Raw genomic sequence first — 26,068 nt, 5'->3', positions numbered from 1 at the left:
CACTTTGCTGTGACTGAGGTAACATGCCTCCCACATGGAAACTCTTCAGAATACAGTGTTGTGACTCTACCCTTCTCCATTACCACAACGTGCAAAGCAGCATTGTTTCATTTGTCTTTTGATTGCTGCAGTGCTCATGAGCTTGCTGTCCTCTACAACATTGAGCCTTTGTTCTAAGCCAGGGGCATGCAAACTTTCGGCCTGAGTGCCACATCGGGTTTCCGAAATTGTATGGAGGGCGGTTAGGGGAGGCTGTGCCTCCCCAAACAGCCAGGCGTGGCCTGACCCCACCCTACTTCTCACCCCCCTGACGGCCCCCCCAGGACCCCTGCCCCATCCACCCCTCCCGTCCCCTGACTGCCCCCGCCCGTAGCCCCATCTAATCCCTCCTCTTATTCCTGACTGCCCCCCGCTAGGAACAGCAGGGGAGGGGAGGGGCTGGGGGCTAGCATCCCAGGCCAGGAGCTGGATAGGAGGGTCCCGCGGGCCGGATGTGGCCTGCGGGCCATAGTTTGCCCACCTCTGTTCTAAGCTGTAAAACCAGAGTGCCCAAGCTGGAACTAACAAGCAGTCACCTTCCCTGTGTCTGCTTTAGGTAGCATACTCCTGCCCCAATTGAAGGCAATAGGAGCTTTGCTAAGGACTTCCATAAGAGCAGGATTGCACCTCAAAGGAGTCCCTGTACAAGAAGGGCCCCATGTGCTAGTGCTTTTTGTTAGCTAACATTGTCCCTCTTTAAAAAAAAAAAATCGAGGGTCATTTCCTGTGGAAAAAATTCAATCGTTGGAAATTACTGCTCACTTCTACAAATGGGATTCTTTTCACAAAATTGCCCTTCTCTTGATTAAATCAAAAGCTTTTGGAGCACCAGATCTATCTTCAGTGTTTACTATTTTATACTCTAATAAAGATTTAATGTTGCAGGTGACACTCTGGTGAGGAGAGAAGAAATTCTTTCCCGCATACAGTGAGTGCTGAATAGCTCAATGATTCTCAAAAATTGTCCCTGTGGAACATAAATGGATGAAACCAATACTCCAGGATTAGAAATGACATGCATTTCCATGGAAATTACTCTAAAACCTTATTGCAGAAAATAGAGATTGAAATCCTTTTGTAAAATTTTAAACCGATGGAATTTAACAGAGACATATACACCTGCCACAGAATTCCACATGTTGTATTGACGTTCTATAGTATGAATGTAATTGCCTATTAGATTCCATAAGATTCTTCTCATAAAGGTTTGTCTAATTCTCTCTCTTTTTCTTCCATATTGTGGTTTGATAATGTGAAATACTGCACTAATAAAGATTAAATAACTTGCGAATTATATGATGCATGTACACAGCAACACCTGAGGGCAGGATTTGTATCAGAAAGCAAGAACAATATATATCCTGTTACATACACAGGGCCAAATACTGCAGATCTCACTCAAGTTGTACCTAAACTGTTTTCAAAGGGTGTTTTACATTTTCATTCATAGGATTTAAGGCTAGAAGGGACCGTTACATCTAAAACAGTCTTGATTTGAAAACATTAAGAAAGGAAGAATCCACAGCTTCCCTTAGTAGTTTGTTCTAATAGTTAATCACCCTCATTGTTCACATTAAAATTTAGGTGTACGCTTTTAATTTGTTTGCCTTCAGTTTTCAACATTTGATTCTAGTTATACCTTTCCCCACCCTGAAGGTATTTATACATTGTAATCAACTAACCTCCCATTCTTCTTTTCAATAAAATAAACAAATTGAGCTCTTTAAGCCTCTCACTGTAAGGCATGTCCTCCAGTCATTTTTTGTAGCTCTTCATGAATTCTCCCAATTTTTCAACAGCCTTTTTTAAAATGTTGACCCCAGAAATAGGTGCAGCATTCTAGTATTGGTATCTCACCAGTGCCGTACACAGAGGTAAAATCTGCTCCTTACTCATACTCCTTTCTTTATATAATCAGGAATCACAGTGGCCCTTTTTGACACAGCATCACCCTGGAAGTTCAGTTGCTTGTCCACTTTGACTCAAAAATCTTTTGATATTGTATAGTGCTAGGTTTTTAAATTAAAATATTGTGATACTAAATCCAATGTTTCATAAAAGTTAAGCATGTTACATGTATGCAGTTACCTTTATCAGCCACACTTCTAATCTCATCAAAGAATGAAATCAGGTGTGTCTGACAAGACCTATTTCCCATAAAACCATGTTGACTAGTATCAATTACATCCCTGTCTGTGTCAGCTGAATTCCATATCAGCTTTTCCATTATTTTGCCTGGGACTGATGTCAGGTTAAACAGCCAGTAGTTACCTGGAGGAATACACGTGCCTTTTTTGAATATTGGCACAACATTAACAGACCAGGGAGCTCCTCAGCACTTTTTGGAATTTTTTTGTTATCTAACGTTTTCCCACTTAAAAAAAAATCACTTAAAAAAAACCTCAAGGGTCATTTCCTATGGAATGGTAGATCTACTGATTTAAAAATATTTATCCCTAATAGATATTGTCTAACAGTTTCCTCAGGTGCTAGTGGGACTGGAAAGTACTTCACCATCTTCCTGTGAAAAGAGTACAGCATCCTGATTCTTTCCAAATACAAAATGTAAGTATGCATCAAACACTTCTGACTTTTCTGCATTATTATTAAGAATTTTACCATCTCCCTAGTAATGGACCTAATGCTTGAAAAAGATCTGTAAGCTTTAGTTCATGCTTCAACTGGAAAATTAATTGCTATCAAATAGATCAGTGTTAGATTTCTATGTTCCTTTTTCTCCATCGCTGTAGAAATTGTGTATAGTATGAGTTTCATCAACAGTCATTGAAGTCAATGAGAATCTTTCCATAGTCTTCACTGGGCTTTGGATCTGACCCCCCCATTGAATTACAGATTATCCTGAGGAGCTTTTTCAGATGCTCCTACCCTCCCTACTTTCACCACTCTTCTAAAGTGATTAATTAAAGACAATAAATCACTCCAATAAGCAGACATCTGATCCATATTTTTGCAGGTAATTCCAAGTAGGGAGCTGGTACCTCCAAGAACTGAATCACTTCCATTTGCCATCCTATCATTTTACTATAATCATTAATGTTGTCTTGGTAGTAGGCAAGACCTTGTGTATTCCGTATCAATATTGATCTTGAACCACTGGAACTGTAATGCCCGTAGTATGACAAACAAGAGTCTCTCATATTGATGCTAATGAAGTTGTTAATGCAAATTCCAAAACAATAACAAAATGGGATTTCAAATTGTGTAGCAGAATTCCAAACAGTATACTTTTTACTATGATCATCTTTCAGTGCAGAGTTGTAGATAGGACTTTTCCGATAGACACTGTTGCAAACTGTCAGATTACTGTGAACTTTGGACATTGGTATTGACTTTTTTATTAAAGTGTTATTGAGTATAACACAGTGCTAAGGTGATGTGACAAAATTCTGGAAACAAAGCTGATTGTGTTTGAGCATTTTGGCTAGAAAAGGCAGATAGTGATGCTGGAAAAGTCATGGCAGCAAAAATATTGTTCAAATGAAGAGAACATTTAAAACTATGACTGTGGTAGGACAGGTCTGCAATAAAAACACAAACCTAGTCCAGTAGTGATTGAAAGTTGCTCCCACTGAGGACTGCTGTGGAGGATCTCAGCCCAGTCCCTAGTTGACAGGGCTCTGCTTTGCAATGGATACCCTAGTTGGTAAATGGCAGGAGGGGACAAGAATTGAATGGACAAGACGACTGAGCTACTATCACTCCCTTAGATTGGTCCCCGAGAGTCAAGATTAAAGGCACACCAGCCGACCTAGAAGTTTGCCCTGACCCTGCCCATGCTATCCCTGTCCTGTGATCAGAGAACTTACTACACCTAAGTAAGTGTGCAAACCACTGAGCTATTTGTGTTTAAGAAGGGCATCGCCATCATTATCAGTTCCTCCTCAATTGTCTTCCACAGAGAGTTGGCATAATCTGAGCACGCCTATTTTGTGAATCCTCCTGGAGTTTAAACATGAGTTATGTGTCAAGCAGGTCAACAGTCTGCCAGTGGCATCTGAATGTTGGAGTTAAGTGCCTAACAGTGAGCCAGCTAAATCCCCTTATGAATCTAGTCCTCTGGATCCAAGACTGGTTGCATTTAAACAGTCTGTTCAGCAGTAACTTCAGTGAAGCCCATGGGGATATACTTATGTAAAAGTGAGAAGAGAATCAGGTACTGTAAAACAGAGCATCTCCAGCCCGCAAGAGTTGCACTACTTAGGGAAATACCATGGCCCAATGACACTTTCCCACCTTTCAGAGTAGCAGCCATGTTAGTCTGTATTCGCAAAAAGAAAAGGAGTACTTGTGGCACCTTAGAGACTAACATTTATTAGAGAATAAGCTTTCGTGAGCTACAGCTCACTTCATCGGATGCACCGATTTTCCACCAATTTGGTGGATTTTCCACCAAATGCATCCGATGAAGTGAGCTGTAGCTCACAAAAGCTTATGCTCTAATAAATTTGTTAGTCTCTAAGGTGCCACAAGTACTCCTTTTCTTTTTCCCACCTTTGAATATTAAAAGGACAATTCATGCAGCAGAGTTAATTATTAACCAGAAAGAGAAGATTCAGTAGCAGATAATAGTTTCTATTTACAGTTTTCCTTTGTAGCGCTTCCCCTGTACACTTGTTTTTCCTGAAGCAGCTCAGGAATATGATTTACTTGTTGAGTGACAGGGTGACTTGTGTGAGAATATGCAGATTCAATGTAATAATCTGCTAGCAAAATACTTCCTATATGTATCTGAAATTGGGTTCATATGGCCAATGAAGATTTTATCAAATCCCTTCTTTCACTTTTGTGGGGAGTATACTGACGATCAACTCAGGGGGCATTTGGCAAGACTGCTGTTCATTTTAGATAGCTCCTGCCATTTCCACTCCTGAGAAATCTGTTTTTTGTATCCCAATGAAAGTAATTATTTAAAGTCAAAGACTTCTGGTTACCTGGCAACCTATAAATGAACTGTTTTGGAAAAGGATGAACCTATTGAATGTCTTCCACAGTGTTCTCGCTCCATTATAACAGAGATTATTTGTTGAATGATCTGTTGAATATAAATGGCTTTTCCCCTCTGGAATTTTTCTGTAGTCAGAAAAGTTAGTAAAATCTATATATAATTAAAATGGTAACAAACATTCTCTCAATCCTGTCAACTCACACTAATTGCTCGGGAGCTTCACTTCTCTTTAACGGAACTAACAATATTTTCTCTCTTCCTTCAGTGAATTCAGTGCTTATTAAAAGTAGTAGAGAAGCTAGCCTGCCAATTCTGGAAAAGTGAAGACGGAATAGGCAGTGACAGTGCAAGCTTCTCTATTTCATACCTCACCTACGTGACTCAACCCTGCTCTGGAGTGATCAGCATAAAAGTTGGCATTGCAGGACTTGGTCCCAAAATCATGGTCCCTGATGGCCACACACCAGAGACCTGTCAGAACTTTGGTGTCAGCCTTGGGCCAGGTGACAGTATGCTGAGATGTCTTTTCCTGGTCTCTCTTCTCAAACAGAGCTCTGTGGCAGAGTTGGAGAATGTTGTTGCTGGTCTCAGAAGTTGAGTGTAAACATTAGGTTCAAATGCCAAACTGGCCTATATGAATTGCTAGAGGACTTCCAGTCCAGCAAGCAGGAAACTGGTAGATGACAAGATGAGACAGCCTAGGGGGAATTGTGGATGGCATTGGAGACCTAGCGGTACTTGAACGTTACTAGTCTTTGTCCAACCTACAATGTGGTCAGGTTAGCAGCTGATGATTTATGTTCCCGGGTCATGTCAACAGGATCAACTGAGCTATACCATGAGTTATCTTTGCAGTGAAAACCGCCATAGCAGTTCAATGACCATAGTAGTTCAGGCCTCCTATCTGCTAATTGTGGTGATATGTACTCATCCCATAACAATGGGCTTGAGACCACCAAATAATTTTCTAAAGATCACGAAACAGCCACTGAATTTTGACAACTGTACCACAGGAAGTAAGGCTTTAAGTAGGACCTTGTGTTTGTGTGGTTACTTCCCATTGCTCGAGCCCAGGTCAAGCTGGGACCCAGGGTTCAAGCCCTATTATTTTGCAGTGTAGACGCAGCCCCACCCAGACTTGGGTCCTGGGATTCCACCAAAACTATCCCATGGGTCAACTTCTTTTGTCCTCTCTATCCCGTGAATCACTAATCGACTCCAGGAGAATGGAATTAACTGCCCTTGTAGCCCAGCAATGCAGCGAATGAGAGTTTAACCCTTCCATTGTTTTCTGACCGGTGAGCTGCAAATTCATCTTTGGAGAACCTTCTGCATTTCTAGTGGAGACGTACCAGAAGAAGTCCTTTACAAAGAGCATTGCTTCATGGACACAGAAGCACAGCCAGATTTTGGTTAATGTCTGGTGCAATGCCAGCAAAACTGTGGATTTTAGTAAGAGGATCAGGAATGACCATGCATTCCAGCAAATAGGGAAGAAGATGGCAGCCCTGGAAATTTACCAGACTGGTGACCAGTGTAGGGAGTGGCTTAAGCAGCTCAAGACCGAGTACAGGAAAACCAGGGACCTGAACCTCACCTCAAGCAACTAGCCAGTATCATGCCCATTTTATGAGGAGTTTGACCGGGTGCTGGGTACTGCACTGAGCATGTGGCCAACGATGGTGCATGATGATCTGGTCAGCTGAAATGGAACCTGCTGGCCCCAGAGTCCAGTTGAGATCTGACAGAAGACACTAGTCCCAGAGGCGGTTTTGGAGCCGGAGCAGCAGAAGCACATCGTGGGGCATACTTGAAGGAGCTTTTTGATGTCCCCCTCCCGCCCCCGAACAGCCCACCATGGAACTGGCAGCAGAAACGGAAAGCACAGAAGTGCCCTAGAGACTGGTAAGTTTCTGGATCCATTTTAATGTTCATTAATATAGGAATGGGGGGGATTTCCATTCTATGAATCAATGCCAAAGTTATTAGAGGCCCTGGCTAGCAGTATGCATTCACTAATGGCAGATTGTATGCCAGCACCTTGACATCCTGCTCCTCCCCTTCCCATCCCTCCACCCTCCCATGCATGTGGAGTGAAGTTCAAAATGGCAACCAGGAAATGCAGACAGTAAAAAAGCTCCTTGAAAAGCAAATATTTATGGGAAAGGTGCCGATTTTTTTAGGACATTCCTGCTACTTAAAAATAATAACCTTCCATTGCCATCGCTGTAAGTACTCTGCTGTTTTCACCACGCAGCAGTGTAATAAGCCATCTGGAAACATTGAACTAGGGAGTGAGTGAGCAGGTGAAAATACGCTCCATTTACACATCTAGTCCATTTCAGTCACTTGTAGTTAAGGCTATGTTTTAGTCACAGATATTTTTAGTAAAAAAAAAAAATGTCATGGACAGGTCGGGGCAGTAAACAAAAATTCACTGCATGACTTTTACTATATACCCCTAACTAAAACTTGGGCAGAGGGCTGCAGATGCTCTTGGTGGGAGGGTGGTCCAGGGACAATGCAGGTGCTGTGGGGATGACCTGGAACCCCGCTGGTGTTGCAGGGGAGGCAGGTGGCACATGGCCCGGGACACCTGCTGATGCTGGGGGGTGGAAGAGTTGGCAGGGCTGGCAGGCTCCCTACCCAGTTCCACATATCCCTGCAGCTCCTAGGGGGAGGGGCAGCTGGGGGGGCCACAAGCGCCAGCTCTGCAGCTCCCATTGGCTGGGAACTGCAGCTAATGGGAGCTGCAGGGGTGGGGCCTGCAGGCATGGGCAGCGAGTGGAACCCCCTGGGCCTTCCTCCTAGGACCTGCAGGGACATGCCGGTGGGAGCCAGGGAATCCCCCACCCCAAGGTAAGTGCCACCCCATCCCACACCCCAACCCCTGCCCTAGCCCTGAGCCCCCCCCCCCCCACACACACACCAAACTGCTGCTGCTAGCCATTGCAGAAGTCACGGAAAGTCATGGAATCCATGACTTACGTGACAGACAGGCAGACTTACTCATAGCCCATAGGTAATAAAATATAACTGGGGTTTGAAATTTTGTCCAGCAATGTGCTGGAGTCCATGTAAAGAGAATAGCGGTGGTGTTTTGGGTGTTTGCAGACAGTCATAACAGGCTAAACTATGGGATACTAGAGCAGCATCCTGTTACTTCCCTCATGAATTCTGACCCAACCTGATAGCTTCAAATTTTCCCTGTAGCAGGAATTCCAGATAGGAGTCACATTTCAAGGATGGGCATATTTTCCAAGGCCACCATGATAGCTGACCAGCTCACTCCATTCACAGATGTGCTGTTCAGTCACTATATGTTTGAATACTTCAGTTGCATACACTGCAGGTTTCCCATGAACAGCTTGGAATAACATTTCCCCTTGCCAATCAGTCACCCCAGGAATGGTTATGTCCAAGATGTGAAAGGCCTGAAATGACAGAGAAACCTTTTGTAGCACAGCTATCTACTGCCCCTCCAAACCGAACTTCTGCAAATTTTAGTGGGAGGGGGGAAAAGTAGCTGTGGTTTTGTTTTTTTTTTTTTTTAAACTTACCATTGTCTCTGCACTTCTTTTACTGCAGTTAATCCTGCTATGTCCAGGGAGCTTCTGGAGTCTGAAACATTGCTTTCAATACAAGTTCAGTTTGGAAAAGTAAAATTTGATGTCCTTCAAATTCCACAAAGATTTTTTTTTGTACTTTGCACTGAGCTATTTGAGAGACTAACCCTGTGTCTTGTCCTGTTCCAGGCCCCTTGTGCTCTAAGGGTTGCAGTACCTTCACAGCTCACCCACACTGTGGTAGAATCCTGGGCAAACAGACCATTCCAAGAGGAAACATTTCTGTGATGAACTTATGGTTGAAGTTCTGGACAGAGCCAACCAGCAGGTCCAGTACCAAAGACAGATGGACTTATGGCTAGAGGAAAGAAAGAGGAAAGGCTCCAACTGGCTGCACAGCATGAGGACAAAGTTTCAGCGTTGGAGCAGGCACTTGCTTCGCAGTTCCTGAACAGGAACAGCAGCTAAGGCAGGAGCACAGAGCTCAGCAGAAAGAACTGTTTGAGCAGCTGCTACCTCTACTCGCCACAAGAGTACCGACTCTTGATGAACCCACTTCACAGCCTAACTCCATGGCTGGGTGGCCCATGCAATCAGGCACATGAGCAGCTGGGTAAGGCAACTTTGCCCCATGCAGTCTTCCATATTGACAGTTTCCCACACGGATGCCTCCGTCCCCGTGCCCCAGTACCAAATGCTCAGCAAACATGGAAAAAAGGGAAAGGAGAATGGGGAGCCTAGGGACATGCAACGATAGGGAGTATCTGTCTTGTACATAGTTTCACTATTGGCACTTCTTCATGCCCTTTGGGGTTTTTTTTTTTTTTTTTTTTTAAGGTTTTCTTATGGTAATGGCTGCTGGCCTGTCTGGAAATGGGTTAATGTTGTAGTTTTCTAATAAGTGTCAGCAATCAACTTTCTGGATAAAAGAAAGTTTATTTATAATCACTGATTCCTATCACACAATGTGTATTTCAAATACTAAAGGTAAACACATGATCAGGGACAATGGGGAATTTGTATGCAAACACTATTCCTCATTACAGTTAACTACATCAATCACTTCCTTACATCAATCCATATTGTGAATCAACTCCTCTCCCCAGTCTGATAAGCGGTCAGGTCATTCTTAAGTATACTGCATCGCAATCAACCCCTGCATCCCTCCGACAAATTCCCCACAAATTATCAGCTCTACCCACCCACCCACAAGCGCATTCAGAAAGGTATTATTCCTCCCTCTTACATTGGGCCATGCAAGTCCATAGTGTGGGAGCACACAGAATCCCTGACTTATGTTGCCCAGATGTATCAAGCTCCATCAGTGGTAGGCAGATTGAATGTACCAATTCAGTGGCCCCTCGCTGTCATAGGTCCATTCAGGGGGAAATGATGTACTTCTGGCTTCACAAAGATTGTGAAGAGCACAACAAGTCACAATAGTGCAGACAGCCTTGATAACATAAGAACGGCCGTACTGAATCAGACAAAAGGTCCATCTAGCCCAGTATCCTGTCTTCCGACAGTGGCCAATGCCAGGTGCCCTGCCCCAGAGGGAATGAACAGAACAGGTAATCATCAATTGATCCATCCCGTCGTCCATTCCCAGCTTCTGGCAAACAGAGGCTAGGGACACCATCTCTGCCCATCCTGGCTAATAGCCATTGATAACACAGGAATTCAAATGGATCTGTAAACTTTCCAACAGGATTTCAATCTGACAAAAGCATATTTAACCACTGTCCTACACCTGCTGAGGACTGACTTTTGCCAGGGCTTCTGAAATCAGAGTATGGTTTCATAAACCAACATAAAAGGGGATACCTGCGCCCTCCCAGAATAACAGTGGGGACAGTAACTCCATTTATAACAATGGCATTTGGTGGGAATAGTGTCCAAGCCTGTCCATGAATGTAGACTTCTGATTGGTGAAAAACCCTGGAGTCATGAACCTGTCCAGGGCACCCTCACTGACATTCATAGATTGGCCTTTGTGGTTCACAAGGACCTGCATAACAACGGGGCACTACCCTTTGCAGTACCTATATGCTCCCTGAGGAGGGAAAACTATGGACATATGAGTTCCATCAATGACCCCGGCACAGTTTGGCAACTCCATTCTCTCAAAGCCAGCATTTACTTCAGGAATATCTTTTATGTCTGCCACCTTGAGGTAAACCACATGCCTGGCTGCCTCAGCAAACTCCACCTCCACTTTAGCCACAGTCAACTTTCCAATACTGGTTGGCAGTGGACCTGTAGCAGTCAAGGGTAGCCAGCTTCCAGATGACTATAGCAACTGCTTCTGTACCAGCCACCTTCATGCATGTGTCTTTGCACCGGAGTTTGGGGGCAAGCTGCTCACAAAGCTCCAGAAATGTAGCTTTCTTCATGCAGAAGTTCTGGACCCACTGCCGGTCATCCCAGGCCTGCATGATCCCATCAGTCTGTGCTTTTGGCCCTGCTCCTGAAGTGCCACTCTATGTAGGGGGTATCAACAGCTATACAAAGTGTCATGAGCAACCAGTTCAAGTTGGCCATGTCTGTGTCGTCCTCCTCCTCCTGGTCCTGGCCATTAGCTCTGTCAGGTGCCTTCGGTAGGTCAGAAAACACCACCAGCGTCTCACAGAAGCTTTGCCAATTTCCTGTTACAGGTATGAAAGCACAAGCAAGAGAAGTTCTTCAAAAAGCACCTCCTCTGTGTTGCTAGGTCTGGTTGCTAGGAACACACAGACCAAAATGTGTGCTTGGCAGGCTGTGTTGGTGGGCTGTTCAAACTGCCTGTAACATGCAGGGTGGAAAAGTCAAGATTTCCCACACTGCACCACAGTCAAAGGGTTAGAGCAACCACATTTTGAAGGGCACTAGAAAGTCTGAGATCGAGTTGGTTGGACTCAGGTCTACATGCTGTAGCGTGGACACCGGAGCCCCGGGGTTCAAGCCTGGATTAGAAAATTCCCAGCCTAGGGTTTATAATCAGTATAGAAGCTCAAGCCCTGGGTCCTCTATCCCAGGGTCTGCTGACTCAAGTCCCACTAACCCTGGGCTACCCTGCAGTGTAGACATACCTCTCAAGGTGAAAGATGTCACGTCCTATTAAGGATCTACTTGGCCAGAGACCCAAAGCTTTATGAAAGAAATGTCACACCTGAGAGCATTTCTGCATTACCTCTATTCAAATCAACTTAGCTTCTTACCACTATCTTAAAAGAAACACTAAAAGGGAGAAAAATAAATGGTTAAGAAGAGGGGTCTGGAATGGATATTTGCCAGTATTAATTACCTGCTACCCACATAGCACCAAATTATAACTTGACTGGTTGTGACATAGCCTTTTCACCACTGCTGCTACAATGTGAATGAGAAAAAATAAAGCCAGGAACTAGAGGAGTTAAAAATCTCAAGAAAGGAAAAAGCACATGCTTCCTTAATTATGCTTGGAGCCTGTTCTTGCGAATGGGCATCCCTTGCCAAGCTAAGTAGTAGAGGAGCAAGCTCATGCTGGTTTCTGCAAATGCACCAGCAGAAGTAGCACACGGGCATGCCACTGTAACTATCTGGCACACAGCTTTGGTATTTTGTCCGATTTGGTATTTACATTATTTCAGACAGAAATTGAGGGGCAGATGTATAATCTGGGAACATATCCAGATTCTAAAAAAGTGAGGCACTCAATGGAGGGGGGTTTTGTGTGTGGGTTTTTTTCTTCTGATTGTGCTGGTAGCAGTGATCTATTAAAAACCTAAAACAAGAAGAAACATGTAATTTATTTTTCACATTTTTATACTCAAAAGATTCACAGTTGATTTAATTTTGTAGCATACAGTGAAATGGCCTGATTCTCACTTACAGTAAGGCCCCTTCACACCACGCTAGAAGTGCAAGAAAGTGCCTGTAGTAAAGCTTCTTCACAACCCTGTGTAAAGGGGCCTTACTGTAAGTCAGAATCAGCCCCAAATTGTTCAGTCAAATGCCAGTCAACAAGAGCATCTATATTGTGTTTAATTTTTTCCCCGTCACAATTCCTGTTTTTAAGTTTATAATGTAGTTATTTCCCTTATAAGGATTCTCCTATTCTGTCTGCATTATCCTCTGAAATCTCAAGAAAGTGAGGCTTTAGATAGGACTGTGTCTCTACAGTTACTTCCCATAGCTATAAGTAGCAGAGCAAAAATCACCATACCTAAAGAGACTGGTTTTCTTAGTGGCAGAATACAATGGTTCAAATGTCCGTGGGAAAAACTGCAAAGTAATGACAGAATTATTGTCTGCTCCCTGTGAATAAAAGTATTGCTGGTTCTGTACTGGGTGAAGAGATAAAAATATCCTGCCTGGCCTAACTTCAGCTACCATTTTCTGAGCATCTTGGAACAACACAGACTCTCTCTCTGCTTATTCTTCCTGCTGCTGTATGGTTACAACAACACACCAAAAAACCCCTTGCTCTGGAGTAATCAAAACTCATTCTTCCTTTAGTGTGTGCTTTGAGGTTACATACAGATGCTTACATGTTGGAAAATGCTGAGAAAAAGAGGATGAATGTAAGGTTTGCTGTCTACATTATAATGATGGCAAGGTCATCAGAACAAACAGGAAAAAGCTTTGCTAGAGCTATTGTTTGTTACACTGTACTTTCATCTCTGGGAGAGTGAAAGGGCTACAGAATGCTGTGGAAAAGTAATTACAATAATTTCAGCCTCAATTAATTCACACCCCCCCCCACACAAAAAATACCCCACACCCAAAGCTGTTTTTCTATGGAAATGTCACATCCCACAATCATCATAATTGGGCTTCATGATGAATGAGAGCTGGGATACTGAACAGGAGATCAATAGGCATTAGCTCCTTTACTGGTGAAAAGATGGGAAACAATCAGATCATTCTTGAAGACTTGAAAGCATAGCAGTAGGCTTTGTCTGAAGAAAGAAAGGAAGGAAGAAAGAAAGAACTGAACACACCAAACAAACAACAGAACACTGGGGTGCTTCAAATGCTAAGGCTACAATGATGTACATTCTTTACATAATTACAGCGGAAGAAGTCAAGTTCTCTTAGTCTTGGATCAGAAGCTGGGTGTTTCTACAGTATTGACTACAAGATAAAGTGATTGAATCAGCAGGAATTAATCATGCAGCACAAGTTGGAAAGGGCTGTTATTCAATCAAGTGAGAAGGTTGTGGAAGACCCCTAAAGAGCATTATGTCACCAAGCTTCAGAGATGCACTCCACCATTTTAAGCTGAAATGTATAGAAGAACATCTTTATTATATATTCAAATAATTGTAAACATTGTTTAGGTCTCTGGCCTACTTACTAGTATTTGGGTGACTGGAAGTCTAGTCCCATTTCTGCAATTGACCCATTGTGTGACCTTGGATGAGCCATTTGTCAAATTTTCAAACCTGGGAACTTAAAAGTTACACACCTAAACCAGCTCCTAGCCATGTAAGAGTTATATTATAATTTGTGTAGTATCTGCTTGTGCTCTGGTTGATGTCAGAAGCAAAACTCAAATTAATTTCAGGAGGATAAAGTGGCAGCCCATGGAGACTATTTATCATATAGAGATTGGAGAAATGGAAAAAAAACCACCCTTTTTTATAAATTTATTTTCTTTTTTCTAAGACAAGGAAGGACCTGCAGATTAAACAAGTGTATTCCAAACACTGTCAGGTACATGTCTTTCTGGAGTTCAATCAAATACTTAATGGAATACAGTTGAATATATCACTGTGCAGCATGCAGTGCAATAATTATGCACAATTAAAGCCTACTGTGCAATTTTGCTACCATAAAAGCTCATTGACTCACACCAATTTAAAAAAAAACAAAAAGGCCCTGTTACAGAATCCCTTTCCATGATTAAATGCCAATTCACAATTTCATCTCCATGGTTCCTGTACATTTTCTAATTGTGTTCCTTCTTTCTTTTCTTGGTTGTGATGTTTAAAGCCTAAGCACTAAAGAAGGGGATCAAAATTGACATTAAAACAGCTTAGGAGCACATTTCCATGCTCAGTGTTTAGCAAATGTGCTTCTGATTCCACCCTTCTGTGGTTCTTTTGTTTAAATGGTACATAGTGAAGGACTGAATAATTACAAAAACAATTATGGCACTTAGTAAAGGTCTTGTAAATAAGGAAAGCTGTGCTCATGCTGTATGATAATGAAATGTGCATGCTCATTGCTTTGTATGAAAACCACAGCAACTGTTAAGTGTAAGGTGGTTAGTCACCGCCAGAACAACTGGTGTAAAAAAGACTAACCTACACATTAGGCTGGGCTAATCGTATAATATATAGTTTTAAAAGGTCAGCTAAACATGGGTCCCTTTACAAAACAGTACAGAATTTCTAAAGAGTATGATGATTAATTCCATTCCAAAATCACGTAACAGGCACTTTAATGTAAGTTGCAAAGGGGAAGTCCTCCAAGGAACTAGCAAAAATTGTGTTCACGTTCCATTGCAGGGGTTTCTCAGTTGTCAAGGAGATGAACAACCACAGAGACTTATGGACTCATTTCTACTCATGGATGCTCAGCAATTCCTTCTTTCATCTCCACCTTGTCAGGAAACCTGATGTGAACTCCTGGCCCATTTTTGTAAATGGGAGTTTTGCCTTTGACTTGAGTGGATCTGGGATTTTACCCTTAGCCTCTCTCTCTCTCTCTCTGACGTTGACTGACCACCTGCTTTGCTCACCTCAGGGCTAGACTGCTGCGACATACTAAGTGACCCAGAAGTAGAGCTGGCTGAAGGTTTTGCCTTTTCAATTATGTTTCCTTCTGTTTTCCCTCCAACTTGCAAAGTAAAATTTTCAGCTTTTGACATTCCAACAAAAATTTGTAAAAATAAGTAAATAAACAACGTCCCGCCCATCCTATTTTTTTAATGCAGTCATCTGGCAACTACAAATGACTCATCAAGTAGCCACCTAACTACTAGGCAGGGTAAACAGAGGACACCCTAATAATCCAATTGCAGTTGTGCTTACCTCAGCTACTTACCTCAGGGACTGCCTTTTCCTATGCCACAATAGAAGCTTAATTTAATAGCTATGCTTTGACCAACCAAGTCCAGATTCAGACTCGTGGGGCTTGAGGATGAGGCATTCTCAGTGGCTGAATGCTCCCTCTGATCAGGCTGAGGCTTAAAAACCTTTGGAGCACAATGCCAGACTGATCTCCTTCAGCAGCTCCTAGCCTAATAACATTTAAATAATTAAACAAATTGCACAATGGTCAAGAAGTGATGTGCCAGAGACACACTGGGAATAGATGCTAAAGATCCCACTTACAGTTAGGTCATGAGAGTTCTTGGCAAGGCATGGACAGTCGACACATTCCCCACTGATCAAAACCATTCACTGCCAAGTGTGTGGATGGAGTATAGCTCCTTACCTATAAAAAGAGATGCACAGTAAATGGAACAAATCATTTTATAATACTTCTCCAGCCAGGCTGGTTCCCATTTGTTTGCATGGGACTATGGATTATCAAAAATGATTTTATGGTGCCTGTTGTACATTGCTGGCACTACACTCAAGTTAATGGTAAAATAATTTCATTAAGAGCCTATATTACAATGTCCAAATGAGGGCAATTCAATGTCAAAGCAGGTCTGTGGAGACCACATAGTGGATCAAAATGAAACGGTATCATTATGCACTTATGTTAATAAGATTATGATTGCAAGGTCAAAGGAAACTGATGTCTTGGCAAGTCATTGGGAACCATTTTAGGATGTCAAGGTGATAGGCAAATATGGCAAAGCATGTTGCGGATACACATCTGTGATTGCAGGGTCATAGGACAACATGGCTGTTGAAAGGAATATAATAGGAGTGTGTTTCTGGAGGGAAGATGTTTACATACCCTAACAATAGGAAAGATATTTTTGAACTTGCCATAGCACATTTAACACAGCACAATCACGTGTTATACCTAAGGCTACAATTTAGTCACAGATATTTTTAGTAAAAGTCATGGACAGGTCACAGACAACGAACAAAAATTCATGGCTTGTGACCTGTCCATGGATTTATACTATAAATACTCCCTGACTAAGTCTTGGGGGTGGAGGAGGGGGGCCGCTGCTGGGGTGGGGCAGTGGCTTCAGCTGTTGGGGGCCATTGAGCAACAGCTGCTCCAGAGGACCGCTGCTGGCGGCCTCTGAGCAGTGGCTGCACTGGCTGCCCCGGGACTGCTGCTCTGGCTGCCCCTGGGACCCTTCCTAGCGGTCCCCAGGTCCAGCTACACTGGCCGCTGCTCGGGTGGTCCCCTGGCTGGTGCAGCTAGCTGTGGGGCCACCCGAGCGTCTGGCTGCAGAGCTGCTCCAGCAGCGGCTAGTGTGGCTGTCCCAGCGGCCACCTGAGCAGCTGGCCCCATAGCCAGCTGCTTGGGAGCCCTCGGGTCAGCCATACTGGTCACTGTAGAAATCACAGAGCCCTAGTTATACCTTAAACCATTTAATCCTACAGCACTGACCGATATCATATGCCATTAGGAAAATATTTATTCTGCCAATATACCATTACATGAATCTCTATAAACAGTTTATTTATCAACTGTACTTCAGTATGACAAATTAGGTTAACATAATGTATGCAACTTCTCTCTGTGTTAAGAGAGGATCATACTCTCTATTGTAAAAAGTCCAGAAGGACAATGGAGCTTTTGTGTGGTTATCAAACATTTTAATATTAGTGCATACTGCACATACTAATTACTGTTTAAATATATCGGGCCCAAATAGTGTATGCTTGATCATTATATGCTTGATCATATAATCTCTGGATGAAATCTATACACTAAACCTGAAATGTCAGACTGTGAAAGAGTCAAATTAACTGTAATTTAATACCCAATACATCAGCATTCTTAATCTTGTGGCATAATTTCTTACAAGGTGATGCCTTCACCTTTCCTGCATTTAAAGACAAACGGTAAATGAATTAAAAAAAAAGAAGAAGTACTTGTGGCACCTTAGAGACTAAAATTTATTTGAGCATAAACTTTCGTGAGCTACAGCTCACTTCATCGGATGCATTCACGAAAGCTTACGAAAGCTTATGCTCAAATAAATTTGTTAGTCTTTAAGGTGCCACAAGTACTCCTTTTCTTTTTGAGAATACAGACTAACACGGCTGCTACTCTGAAACCAGTAAATGAGTCGATTGAATAAAAATAGAATCTAAGTATTGGACAAGGCTATTAGCAGCAGAAAATCCTATACTGCTGTGTTTGAGTAAGATAGAAAATTTATAGGTCACTGACTACAGCCATGGGGACCAATTAATTATATACCTTTGTCTCAAATAACCACAGGCAAAGAAATCCAGCCAACCTTGGATTTGAATTTAAAGAGTAGACTATCAAGAAAGGGATTATTAGTAATAGCCCTGACTAAGTTAGCACATTTAATTACGAGTAAACACTGTTTCAAATAGAATTTTCTGATTCTGAGTAAATTTTCCTCAAAGAAAGTTGTGCTGATAGGAAAGTCAAAAATAGCAGCACATGTCCACTTATTTTACAAAGGGATAAAGAGGATGGCTTTTAAGTATAAGCCCCTACAGGGAAAACTGAATGATACTAATAGAGGTGAAGTGTAATCTGCCCTTTTGCTCTCCTGGTATATTTTACTAAGCTGCATCTTGAAATTTATAACAAGTATATAGACTACAGGTTTCAGAGTAGCAGCCGTGTTAGTCCGTATTCGCAAAAAGAAAAGGAGTACTTGTGGCACCTTAGAGACTAACACATTTATATGAGCATAAGCTTTTGTGAGCTGTAGCTCATGAAAGCTTATGCTCAAATAAATGTGTTAGTCTCTAAGGTGCCACAAGTACTCCTTTTCTTTTTATATAGACTACAGTATTCCTAAGAACAAGGAACAGTATAATTTAGTTACTACATTTAAAGAAAATTGTTGACAAACAAACAGTTTTCTTACATAAGTATTGAAAGAGAAGATTCCAAATACAAAACACAACAGAGTTGAGATACTAATTAAAATATACAGAGATTTAAAAGGTATAATTTTCAATATGAGTGTCTTTTTCATGGATAAAGAAGCTAAACTGGATGTAAAAATTGTTGATGCACCAAAAACCACAGTCCACATGCTCCTTGCTGATTTACTTAACTTTTGGACTGATCAGAATGCCCAAACACCTTCCTATGTGCTGAGCAAAAACCCAATAAATTGTTGAGATGAAATTGATAGGAAATAAAAAAGGCAATACTAGAGGAAATTACTTACCTGTAATTGTGTTTAACTGAAGATTACCCATAGGGCCAGATTCTCAACTGATGAAAATTGTTATAGCTCCATTACAGCAAACGGAACTATGACTGTTTATATCAGATGACAATCTGGTCTGTACCATTCTTGGAAGGAGTAGGGATTTGTGCACCTGCAAACAGTTTCAGTGGGACCTCTCTCATCTCAAAGTTGTATGCCATTGTTCATAGCAGGAGTCATTTAATGCCACAGCTGCTGAGAGATTTCAGCTGTCCTCTACTCTCCAAGCATCCATTCCTTTTGTAGTGGAAGATGAAAATCCTCCCTATATCACCTCAAATTAAAAGAATAAAACCATTAACACACACACACACACGATTTACAAAAATCTCAGCTCGGTAGGGAGGTGAGGGGGTGGGCAAGAGATAATCCCTTGAGATGCCTATCTTCAGAGAACAGCAATTACAAGGAAGTAATTATCTCTTCTCAGGAGACATGCATCCCAGCAGACTCTCAACTCTTGAGGACCAGAAAGAGAAAGCCCCATGGATCTCTCTCTAAGGGAGAGGGGAGGGTATGTGTGTGGGGCGGGGGAGGAGGAGGAATGGAAAGAAATTGTAACAGGCACCATGTGATTTAAATAATACAGAAGTGGGTGACATTTACTGATAGAGACTCTGTTGGACCAATCCCTGAGTTTGATAACTGCTAGGCCAGTGCTACAAGGTTTTCTGAGAAGCACATGGATGTGTTTAGGAAGGTACAGGTGGCTAAGTGGGAGGAGAAATTGCTGGCCTTGGTAGATTGGGAGGGTGATGGAATGTTGTAATTGTTAGGGGTTGGTTTGTACCTATCTAGGTTTTACAGTATGTGCACCAAGGATTTAAGGTGGATGCATTTATAAGTCAGAAAAACACATCGACAAAATTGAGTGTGCTGAATGCAGCAGATGAGGGTGCCATTGAAGTTTTAAAAAAATTGAATTTTTAAAAGAAATGGTTAATTTTTTAGAAGGAATGGATGATGCAAGCATTTTGTGTGAGGGCTGGGTCCAGTTCTATTGTATGCTAGGACAGCTTTGCACTGCTACTCAGAGGTTGGCAGATCCAGACATTTAAGGGATCACCATGCAGTCTCACTGTCGGGGAACTGCCCTTACAGGTTCTAGGTCACTGGCATTTGGGACATGACTGGAGAAAAAGGTCTGAGATTAATATTTCTTTGCAAGTTAACATCCCCAGGTGCTTGATTGGCTTCTTAGGGCAATAGGCAAGTGCTGTATATTAGAGCATGGTCAAACACCCCCTCTCCCCAAATGGGCAGTGACTTGCTTAAGGACCATCTTTGTACACAGACCACGAGCGGCAAAGTGGTCCTCAGCTGGTAGATTCGGCTAGGTGCTGCTGTATTTTAAATTGAACAGCTGTACGTTTAAAGCAAGTAGACATTTGTTCATCTTTTCTTAAATTCCAGGACTGCTGTGCCACTACTGCCTTTCCCTGAGAAGCAAGACCAGGGTGGAGGGTGGGTGGGGCCGGCCTCAACTTTTTAATTGTGTCCACGGTCAGCCCTGACCACCTCCTGCTCAGCACTATACTCTCTCTGCCTTTGCTATTGCTCTATCCTCTTCTCGTTCTGGTCTCTTCCATGTGTATTTTTTGGGCAAACAGCCCAATTCCCCAAGCACTTTGAGGCCTAGCCCTAAACACCTCTCTGCTGCTGGGCCAGGCCCTTTGATACTGACATGGTACTGTGGTGGCACCAATGAAGATAAACTGCCCCTTTGTTATATTAAAAAAAACAAGTCATTTAGCTATTTGGAACAATGCCACTCTGCCTCAACATAGCTAGAAAGCTTACTTTTTAAAAGTAACAAATGGTAGTTAATCTTCATTGCTGCCACCAGAGAGACATTAATATTAAAGGGCCTGGCTGAGCAGTCAGAGCAGCTACAGCAGAGATGTATTACTGTTGGCATCTCCAGTCAGGACTCATTAAGAACTTTCGGAACTGGGCTGATTGCCCAAGAAATGCAGGTGGGATTGGAGAAGAGGAATAGCAGGATGCAGGAGAGAAATCCAGGAAACAAGACAACAAGAGATCAGCATGGGTTATGGCATTGTGGGCTGAAAACTGTCCCAAATGCTTCATATACAGTGGTCCTTCTACTAGCAAGTCATAGTAATTAGTTTTTCTATAGTATTTTTCCTCTTCAGAGCTGAATGCACTTTACAAAGGAACGTGATCATTATCCTCATTGTACAGCTAGAGAAACCGAGGCACACAAAGGTGGAAGTGACTTGCCCATTGACACTGTGCAGGTAAGGGGCATCAGCAACGTCAGTATGAAAATGTTTCAGTATCTGGCCTTTGGTCTGTGTCCTTTTCACTGGCAACACCAGAATATTTGCTCTAAGACTATTTTGGCCCCAGAGTCCTTTTTCTCTTCCAAGCAGCCACATAGCAGCCCTTATTTTCCAACTCTGGAACTAGAGCTAGGCAAGACTAGTACTTTGGGTCTCCAGTTTTATATAGAGCAGCACAGTTTCAGCCAGATCATGAAAACAAGAGGGATCTGTCTCCTTTTTAAAAGCTTTCTTAAAGATTCACTTCTGAAAGCCCAAACACCAACCCAAATAAGTTAACTGCCCCCCTACCCCAAAACTGCATGCAGGGATGAGAGAAATATTCAAAATGAATCCCTTTCTCGAGGTCTCCCAGTGTTTGTCTTATGTGTGTCTGTATTTCAGATTGGTTTCAGAGTAGCAGCCGTGTTTGTCTGTATCCACAAAAAGAAAAGGAGGACTTGTGGCACCTTTGAGACTAAACACCTTTGAGACTGACTTCCGAAAGCTTATGCTCAAATAAATTTGTTAGTCTCAAAGGTGCCACAAGTCCTCCTTTTCTTTTTGTATTTCAGATTGTAAGCTCTTTGGAGAACGGGCTAGCTGTATCTGTGAACTTGTACGGTGCTTAGCATTAGCACATAATCAGAACTGAAACAATATCATCTACACTGAGCAGAAAAACAAAAATAAAAAAGTTTATAAAAGGAGATGAGACATTTTTATAAAGCACCTGCAAGATATGAAGAAGGAAATACTGAAGGCATCAAGTGACCATCTCTAGGAGTTAACCTGGCAGAGAGACTGCCACTGCTGACACTGCTTCATGCAGAAAGAATCTCAGGATCACTAACCCAAAACATTCAAAATAATGAGCCAGCCCCTCCCCTCCCCCCAAATCTTGATCTAGGTGTAAAAATAATTTTTTTAAAACCAATGACCGAGGTTCTTTTTATTTGCCTTCTGGCATTTGAGCCTTTAAGAGTCACATTTCCACATTTTGCTCTGCAACTATGAGGATTAGATTTTTTTTTTTTAAATGGAAGTGAAGATTCTCTCAGAACCATCTCAGCCCAGGAGCTGGGGCTTCAAGACAATCACCAAATATCATGACAGGCGGCAACGCTGGATCCATCTTGAGCCTGGGCTGCCTCTTCCCCAAACAGCTCAGGTTCCCTGTCATGCTTTGGCTTCTGAAAACTGGTTTTCTCTCTCTTATGTTTTTGAAGAGCTATTCCTCCCTTACTCTAGACAGGGTGATAGCAGCTTGGGCAAGCTACCTGAGGGATTCATCCACCTTATCCTATCTTTGGTGTGTGTCCGACCTCAGTCACTTCATCATATTTTCCCAGCCAAAACGAAGTAAGTGTTCCTCTCAGACCCTTTCCCTTAGAAAAGGTGACTATAGTGCAGCTATAGTGGAGCTACAGCCGATGAAGTGAGCTGTAGCTCACGAAAGCTTATGCTCAAATAAATGCGTTAGTCTCTAAGATACCACAAGTCCTCCTGTTCTTTTTTGCGAATACAGACTAACACGGCTGCTACTCTGAAACCTGTCATTATGCAGGGCACTGAATTTAGCCGTACGGAGTGGAAATCTATCAACTTCATGAAAAAACTCGTATAGTGGACAATGTCTCTTTCCACTCTCTCTCTAGCAATTGCTTTAAGCTTGGCCATTCAGACCTTTCTGTAGTTGGAGACATTTCATTTCACACTTTCCAGCATGACAAATGAATGAATGGATCTTAATGGTTGTGCATCATTTCCTTTGTGTCCCCTACTAATAGGAACAATCTAAGTCTCACTAACAGGCTGGTTCCTGCAGAGGGCAGGAATTTCTCATTTCTTGGAATGACATATTTGCATGTTCCCCATAGGCCGGGATGGCCTAACATACTGACCCTGCCAGGCACATAGGAAAATCTTCAGCAGTTTGAGAGCTGGGGCGCTCCTGCCAGCACTTGAGGCTTCAGCCCTGCCAGGAGGGGGATCTCAGGGCTTCAGCTCTGTGGGAGATGCCTGCCGGAACTCAGGGCTTGAGCCCTGTGGCAAGGTGGTGGGTCTAGGAGCTTCTGCTCTGCAGGGAGGGGGGTCTTGGGGCTTTAGCCCTGTGGGAAGCGCCTGCTGGGGCTCGGGGCTTCAGCCCTGCAGCAGAAAGGGGGGTGGGGCTTCAGCCCTGCTCCTGCTAAAGCTCCGAGCCCTGGCAGGTGTGCCTGTGGGGCTGAAACCCCGAGACTTACCTCACCGCTGGGAAGAAGCCACACAAGACATGTGGAGGGGCACGAGAAGTGTTTTTTGTCAGGGTTTGCTGGCTCTGCTTGGTACCGCCAGGCCCCCTCCCTGCGCGGCAGCTGCTGTAGCCAGCAAGCTGGGAGCTGCAGGAGAGGCAGCAGCAAACAGCTGGAAGCTGCAAAGAGGGACTGCTGAGGATAAGGGGGGAGCGTGCCTCAAGCTGTTGGGGGGGGGGGGCGTAAATCTTTAAATTGTGCCTCTCCACTCTCACCAGGCACCAGTCATCTCTGGCAGAAGACCCTAGCCCCACCACAGGGCAAAAGCCCTAAGGGTCCCTCCCCCGCTCCAATGCTGTAGATGGAGAATAGAGGGGTGTGGATGCTTTACTGTACATTCCTTTTGGATGGGTTAATTGAGGGTAGGGAAGTGTACATGAGGCCAGGAGAGCCTGTTGAGAGGCTAGGGTATACCACAAGAGGATCCATTTACTGATTTCCCTTGATAAATCACTTCCTCCTCCTCCCTTCCACATCAGTCCACACTCTACAGGAGTTGATCCTGCAGCTTTTACTCAAGTGAGTAAGAGATCAGGACCTACATTGTGTGAGTCTCTCTCTCTCTCTCACACACACACACACACACACACACACACACACACACTTGAATCCCCATCACAGTCACACAAGCTAGCTCCACACACAGCTCCAGCAGATCAGAGTGAAGGTCTTTGTTTGAAAGATACATTAAACAAAAGAACTCTACTCGTAGACTTATACCTGAGTTCTGGAGGCCTTCTGGGTCGGAAAGCTGAACGTTACAGGGAGGAAGAGTACTTTTTAGCATATTATGAAGTAAACAATGCTCCCCTTGCATTTGTGTAAACAAACACATTACAGTTGCACAGTTTAATAATGGAGTTTACTCATCACCATTAACAGTATAATTCTAGTAATTAAGCCAAATAATCCCAGCAAATGATGCATCACATTTCCCACAAAGTATAGCCAATTTAAGTAATTAACTAATGTTTATGGTATAACCATCTTCATGTCAGCAAAATTATAGTGTACTAGATAAAATTACAAAAAAGAAATTCTAAATTAATTTTAAACAGAGCTCTAGATTTTTACTTTAAGTAGAAGCTTCTAATAAATAAACCAGTTATTTCAGAAATGTTAAGAGTTGCCAAGTTTTTTAATCAATATAATGTGATATTATTGGGTTATAAATATAGCTAAAAATTGACAAGAATGTTTTCTATACATATTTTCTCTTCCAGAACCCCTATATAAATAAATAAATATTATATATATATATATATTTTTTTTTTAAAGGTTTTAAAGTTTCTGAGAAAACTTCACCTATGAACAAAGGCCATTTGGCTCTTGCAAATGAAGTAGTGTCAGGGATGAAATATGGTTCACAGAGGTAGAGGATAAGTGAAAAGATGAGAACACCCTCCTCATTCCAACAGGGAGATAGAAGGTGCCTCAGAGAAAGAGACGCAGGTCTGGGTAACCAGTTGCTAGTTTTTATACACATCTTGTAAGAATCAACAAGCTGGAGATAAACTTTTAAAATGTGTCTAAACATGTAGCTTGAAAGTCTGTCTCTTTCACCAGCATAAGTTGGCTCAATAAAAGCTGTTACCTCACCCACCTTGTCTCTTTAAACATATATGTTTACTATGGTAAACCCTAGGGTGCGGACAACTACAAGTGATTTCACAAGAGGACAATGGAAATAGTGAAAAATATCTTTGGTAAAAACTTGGGGAGTGGTTGTAGTATGACCTTGTTTTTGAAAAACATTTGAAAAAAACATTGTGAAGAGGAGATATGCCATAAGGGCCACTATTTCCCCAACTACTTGAGCCAACGTGATGGCTACCAGAAATGCTGTGTTCATCAATAAATGGAGGAGTGAGCAGATACAACATCTCCATTTGCACCAATGGCTAAGGTATTTAAGAACTAGAGTGAGGTTCCAAAACGAGAGTAGGACATTTGAGTGGTAGAAAGATTTCTGAGCTGCTTGAGGAATCTCATTGTCAATGGATGGTTGAATATGAAATAACCTTTTACTGGAGCAAGGAAAGGTGTGATAACTGCCAGGTGGATTCTAATGGAGCTCAGCGACAGCCCAGAATTTTTTTTAGTTTTAAAATGCAGTCCAGCATATCTGATAGCAATGAGGTTGGTGGAATGTGTTTTAGGTCACATCAGCAGGCAAATCTTGTCCATTTTTGTAAGTAATTATAGAGTCTAGACTTTTTCTGATGTGTAATGGCACTGTTTTTACTTCCTCTGAACAGGTCATTTCTAATCCTGTGAACCATCAACCAGCCATGCTTTGATGGGAAGAACTTTGAGATTTGGGTGAAGGATCTTCCCACCTTCCAAAGAGAGATGAGGAGCAGTCTGAAGAGTGACTGGTGAGTAAATGGCCAGCTGTATCAGGTAAGGAAACCATGTTTGTCCGGGCCAGGTGAGAACTATTAGAAGAACTCTGGCTTTGTCCCTTTATATTTTGAGTAGAACTTTGGATATATTAGAGAAGTCTGGGGGAAAGCGCACAGTATATCTGACAACCACTGAAAGTGAAAGGCATCTTCCACAGATCAGTGAGACCCTGACCACCTCTGGAGCAGAACTGGGTGCATTTCTTT

At 42.6% G+C, this 26,068-nt stretch overlaps 1 long non-coding RNA gene across 1 annotated transcript; it reads left to right on the top strand.

The window, feature by feature from the left end:
- The first annotated feature begins 465 nt into the window (after nucleotides 1-465).
- Nucleotides 466-26,068, top strand: LOC122458066. Its single transcript, XR_006277896.1, has 3 exons — nucleotides 466-1,244; nucleotides 2,517-2,604; nucleotides 25,715-26,068. It is a non-coding gene; the product is annotated as an uncharacterized LOC122458066 (long non-coding RNA).

This window comes from Dermochelys coriacea, chromosome 11, assembly GCF_009764565.3.
Source record: "Dermochelys coriacea isolate rDerCor1 chromosome 11, rDerCor1.pri.v4, whole genome shotgun sequence".
NCBI lineage: Eukaryota > Metazoa > Chordata > Testudines > Dermochelyidae > Dermochelys > Dermochelys coriacea.
This window is presented reverse-complemented; position numbering and strand designations above follow the sequence as displayed.